Consider the following 6,416-nt stretch of genomic DNA (forward strand, 5'->3'; position numbering starts at 1 on the left):
AGTCGTGACATGCAGAGAGAACTCTGGATTATTCATACCATGTTTCATAGAAAGACTTGAAGTTTACATCCCTGATCCCGAGGCTTCGAGTGGTCCAGATTGCCTAGATTGGTCCTTGTCTTTTGACTGGTGCTTTCTCTGCCCTCCACTGCCCATTCAGTTTCTGGACACACCAACTTTATTTCCAGTCACTCTCCTGCTCCAAACATCCATCCTTGTACAAAAGGCCAAAGGCCAAACTCTCTAGCCTGATATTTGAGCTTCCTGACATCCTACTCCAGGCTACTCATTTCTATTCTTGATGGCTTCTCACCTCTCCTGGGTCTTTTGTGTCATCTAAGTCACCAAACAGGTCCTGAGCTCCCAGAGTTGATGACAGAATGCCACCCCCACTTTCTCCAGCCCATCTATCTGCCCATTTACCTGTCACCCAGTACCCTGCTTTTCCTGAAGTCTTCCATGTTTGCACACCTCCACAGCACGCGCTCTCTCTCTGCGGGTACATGGCACCATTCTTTGTGCCTTCCTGTCAGCATCCCTTGCAGACCCAGGGGAAGCCTGAGTGGGGGAAGCTGGGTTGGAAGGACAATGCAGCAACACTGCCTCACACCAGCCCCACCTCAGAACCCCCTTCCCAACACCCTCACCTTTGACCTTCTGGAGCTCCAGCCTACTCATTCCATCTGCTCCTTGTGTCACAGCTGACATTTTCTCGGTTTTGTCTCTGAGCCCCTTTCCTTTTAGCAGAATTCAGTTGTTATATACTGTGAATGTTGGTTCCCAACGCTGGGTGTGTCTGTACGCTGAACATTTTTTTCTCTCTCTCTCTTTCTGTTTTTTGTTTGTTTGTTTTGTTTTTTGTTTTTGAAGACAGGGTTTCTCTGTGTAGCCCTGGCTATCCTGGAACTTGCTCTGTAGACGAGGCTGGTCTTGAATTCAGAGATCCACTTGCCTCTGCTTCCCAAGTGCTGGGCATATGTCTCCAACACCTGGATATTTTCTATTTTTCATACACTACACAATCTAAGCCTAGTATATTCATATGGTCTGCTTCTTCTTCAGATAGCTAATGATTGGGAAATATGGTTAAGTCAGTAACTTAGAAGCTGCTTGTATTAGTTGAGGTTTTCTAGAGCTTATAGAATGAATCTCTATATCTATCATCTACCCATGTCTATCTGTCATATATACATGCATATATGATATATATATATACATATAATTTATGCATATAATTTATACACTTATACATATAATTTATACATATAATTATACATATATATTTATACATATATTTATACATTTATACATATAATTTATACATATACATATATGATATATACATATAATTTATACGTATAATTTATAATTTATACATACACACACATATATATGAATTTATTAGAATGACTTACAGGCTACAGTCCCACTAGTGCAATGATAGCTGTCTACTAACAGAAGGCCCAAGAATTCAGTGGTTGTTCAGTACACGATGTCTCACCTGGTCTTCAGTATACATTGGAATCCTAAAGAAGTAGGTTCTTCAAGGCCAGCCTGGTCTACAGAGTGAGTTCCAGGACAGCCAGGGCTACACAGAGAAACCATGTCTCGAAAAACCGAAAAAAAAAAAAAAGAAGTAGGTTCTAATGCCAGTGACAGAATTGACTTGCCAGAATTATGAAAGCAAGCAGTCGAAGAAAGAGAACTTCTTTCTTCCATGTCCTCTCATGTCAGGACCATGCCAGCAGAAGATGTGGTCCAGGTTAAAGGTGGGTCTTCCTGACTAAGAAGATCTGGATTAAAAATGGGTCTTCCAAAAAAAAAAAAAAGCCTTCCCACTTCAAACAACTTTATTAAAAAAAAAAAAATCCTCACAAAACAAATGTGCTTGGCATTTTTCCATTTCTTTTTCCGTTTCTTTCTTTCTCTATTTTTTTTAAAATAAATTTTTTTATTTTTGGTTTTTAGTTCATTCTAGATACAGACAAGTTGACAACCAAGAATAGCTCTCGAGGCCTGCTTCTTTTAACATAACTATGGCCATTTTGTATTCAGTCTCCATTTTGCTCATAAGGTGAAATTAAGTTCAGGTTCTCAGACTGCACTTCCTAGAAGTAATTATCCATAGCTAACGCTGAAAACGTCTCCTAAAAGGTAACAATACTATGGCCGTATTACTTATGCTGCTATCTCAATGCTCTGAAACTCCCCTGCTCATCACCCATCCCCCACCCCTCTTACCTCACTTAGGATCAGTCAGGTTAAAAGTCAGCCAAAATGTAGTCCTGCCTCCATCCTTGCCTTCTGAACTACTGAATTTGGTTTTTCCTATAAAAACCCTGCCCTAAGAGCAGACTGGTACCACAGTTAGGCTCCTGGGTCTTTTTTTATGGTTCTGATCCATCAGTCTTGGTGTACCTTCAATAACTATTTTTGCTTAACTGAGATCAGTGTTTGTATGGCTTGTGTAGCAGTTCCTCAACCCCAACAATAGCCATCACGCTGTTTTTGCTAAGAAGTACAGACTCCTTACCCAAGTCCACAAGGTAAATGAAGGCCTGGCATCTCTGCCCTTATTCTGTACTTGCCTACTCTACATGAGCTCAGACCTCTGTTTGGCTGGTCTACCAAACCTACCTCAACCCCCTTCCAGGTTGAAAGCACAGAGACAAGTCACTGACTGACCTAAATCTGCATTCGCTTTGGGTTCCTGGAAGAACAAAAGTCTAAGGTGAGAGAAGGTATCCATGTGGCTATGGCCAGATGCTGGAGCAGACAAAATCATCTCAGAGGTGTTCAGGTAGGGATGAATTTAGCTACACTGCTTTGGCTCCCAGTGGGTTGCAGGGACACACCTTTCCCGGGAGCAGTCTGGAGATGCCTCGACTAGGTGAAAGGCTGGACACTCTTAAACCTTACCCTGCTAACAAATGCTCCCCTCCAGTACTCCTGAGACTCCTTCCCCTGCTACCCCAGGCTCAATCAGGGATGTGGCCAGTGGCTCCTGTAGCTCTTACATCCCATCCTTCTCTTTCAAGTCATGGTGATTCTCTGTCTTCCTTTCTCCCCGTTCCTAGCCTGCACAAATCTAAAGGTCCTTCCTCGGTCTACCTGCCCAGCCATTGACAAAGACCTTCAGCATTTGGACATGCAGATTGCCAATTTTGGGGGCCAGATTAATTCAAAGCATTGGAACAAATCTCCAACACGTACCGTTCCTCCAAAGCTGAGACAACATCAACAGCACACCTAGACCAGGACTGGTTATGTAAAAACCTCCTCCTCCTGCCCCAGATCTTCTTCCTCTATTTAAAATCAATGTTCATGTCAGTCCCATGAAGGTGGATCTCAGATCACAGTACCTCTTTATTTGTTCCTCTTACCAATGAGGCACACTACCGCTGCCTCCCCCCGCCCCCTTGCTCTAAAAGTTCCAACAACACCAGCATTACACACTTTCAGTTACAGCTGACTAGAGGAGATTAGATGAGTACAAACCAGAAACTGATGAACACTGGTTCTACCAACTAGATGCTCACCACCTCCTGATGGCACCACCTCCTGATGGCACTATTCCGGTGGATGGTGGTCTATGTAGAAATTTTCTTTCCCTTGGACCTTGAAGCTGTGTTTATCTGGCTCTCACCTGCCCCAGTTTCACTTTCTGACACCAAACTGAATGAGTCCAGTACTGTTTCCATCTAAACACACTTCAGAGATCTGAGAATGGTGTTTGACATACACTAAAACTCTGCTCAGCAGTGCTGAGAACACTGGCTTTCGACTGAAGAGCCTCCAAAGACAGACAGCCAAGCACCCGGGCACAGGTGATAGAGCTCCGGGGTTTAAAGAGATATTGAGGCATCTGTTCATTGTCTCTCACTGAAAGAAGAAAATAAGAGGCTGAAGATACGGCTTCATGGGTAAAAACACAAGATGTTCTTTCTGAGGACTTAAGTTCAGTCCCCAGCACCTAAATTGGGAGGCTCACCAGTCACTCCAGCTGCAAGGGATTCAGTGTCCTCTTCTGGCCCCTGTGGGAATCCACACATAGTAGTACATACATGTACTCAGGGACATGCACATGCACATAAAATTAAAATGAATCATTTAGCTATCTATGGTGGGTGATGCATGCCTTTAATCCCTGGAGACAGGTTTCTGTGAGTTCAAGGTTGACTTGGTTTATATAGTGAGGCCTTGTCTTGGAAAAAAAAAAACAGAAGAAAGAAAAATGAAAGAAAGAATATATTCACAGATTCTTTACAAAGGCAAAAATCAGAGTTAATCTATAATTCCCAGACACTGAGAGGCTATAAAAGCCAATTAACTCAAAGTGTATTCCATATATCGTGTTAAAGTGGCCACCGGAGACAATCTAGATATAATGGCATCTTTGGTTACATTGTAACAGGTTGCTGTTGAAGAGTCCTTTGCCACTCCTCTCTTCTGTCCTCTGCTGGCACCAGGCACACATGTAATACACATACATACATATAGGCAAACATTTGTGCACATAAAGTACATCTTTTTTTCAGTGATTAGTAGAAGATTTATGCAAGAATAGAGTCAATCCTGCCAAAAAGTTAATAGAAGAGGTTAAATGTTTGTTCCAATTTTCCTTCCTGGATAAGTCTTTCCTTTCTGCCCTTATCTATTTTGAAAACATAATACCAGGAGATGAGGGGCCCAGATGCTGCCCCAACTCCTAAAAGTGAGCTCTTGTGAGTGGGTCTGAAAATAGGGCAAACTTCTGCTGGCCTTGCATAGGTCCAGCAAATCAAGGCAGGATCTTGGTTGTGCTTTTGGTGTTTGGGGGTCATTGGACTGAAGCAGATATTCCCTAAGACAGGCTCTTATGATCAAGTGTCTTTCAGGTCTCCAGAGACTCACTGTTCTCTGCTGGGTTGAGGGTACTGGGGATAGTGGCCAGAGAATAGGCTTATACTTGGAACCCAACATCTTGGCTTCCAGCACATATCTCATAAATACATTTTTTAAAAGATTGGAATAAACAGTCTGCATTTGTCCCAGTTGTGTTTCTAAGATAGGAGGGATTATACAAAACATGGATGCCATTGAAACTGATAAGCCTTGTGAATTTATTGTTTCTCAGTAAACTCTGACATTGTGGAAAGACACAGATGTGTTCACTTATGTTTCTGGCTGAGCGTACTCAGAATGCTCTCTGCTGCATAGTCTGACTTCTTCCCCTACCTTCTCCTGCCATGTGAAATGGTGACACAAGGGAGTAAAATAATTCACCAAGGGAATAAAAAGGCAGAATTTGTTGAAATACAATGCAAAGAGGCAATGTGTGAGTTCCCAGAAATGGGGTCACTAGGTTAAGAAGGATGGGGGCTGTCTTTGTAAGAATTTAGGAAGTTAGTTGGTTTAAGTTCATTGACCATCATTCTGATCTCACTGTTGTGTAGAGAGCAAGCAACTCACTGTCATTTTAGGTAGTAACAAGAGAGCTGACACAAATATCCCAAAAATCATTCCACAAAACAGTCTAAAAAGGAACAGTACCAAACCACACCACAACCAGGCAAGAACAAAAATGAAAAATATAGACCATTTCCCTGAAGACTAGGATTAATTTTTTTCAACAAAATACCTGCAAATGAAATTCAAGAACACAGAGAGGATCATGCACCACAATCAGGTTAGCGTCAACCCAGGGATGAAAAGTTGGTTCAATGTAACATAAATCAATAAATGCAATTAGAACATAGACTTGAAGAAAAAAATCATGTGATCATATCAAATAGAGAAAGGAAAGGTTTTTCACAAAGTTTAATATCTCTTCCCACAGCAGTGTGGTTAGATAGAAATTATTTATGCTCTTCTATTATGCTCGGCCAGGGATCCCTGAGCTTTGTAACTGTCCATCCCTCTGGAGGGGCAGTGAAGCCCTGATATATAAATACAAACAATTTTTCCTATGTGAATGAGTGTTTCTGCTTGTATATCTGTGCACCACAAGCATACAGTGCCTACAGAGGCCAGAGATGGCATCAGATCCTTGGAACTAGAGTTACAGATGTTTGTGAGCTACCAAATGGGTACTGGAACCAAACCTGGATCCTCTGGAAGAATGTTTTTAATCACTATGGCCAAAGCTCCATAAAGTCTGTTAAGTCTCCTGAGAGACTGTAGACATGGAAAAGTGGTATCAGGAACTAAAGCAGCCAAGAGCAGCTAGGAGTTTGCTTAGCCTATTGCTCTCCATGGTCAGTCCCCTGGGTGGTCTTTTTGATGGGCCTTCAAATGTACAATAGAAATCTTGGTTAGAAACCAGATAGCTTCTGGTAGGACCCAAATCTTATGGTTATGTTTGTTTTGTTTTGTTTGTTTGTTTGTTTGAGGACAGGGTCTCCCTATATAGTCCTGGCTGTCCTGAAACTCACTAT

The 6,416-nt window shown here is 42.1% G+C and overlaps 1 pseudogene; it reads right to left on the bottom strand.

Moving 5' to 3' along the window:
* Positions 1 to 4,586: 4,586 nt before the first annotated feature.
* LOC114634704 lies at positions 4,587 to 4,962 on the bottom strand (annotated as a pseudogene).
* Positions 4,963 to 6,416: the final 1,454 nt, after the last annotated feature.

Source organism: Grammomys surdaster, unplaced genomic scaffold (genome assembly GCF_004785775.1).
Source record: "Grammomys surdaster isolate TR1022 unplaced genomic scaffold, NIH_TR_1.0 1057, whole genome shotgun sequence".
NCBI classification, from domain to species: Eukaryota; Metazoa; Chordata; class Mammalia; order Rodentia; family Muridae; genus Grammomys; species Grammomys surdaster.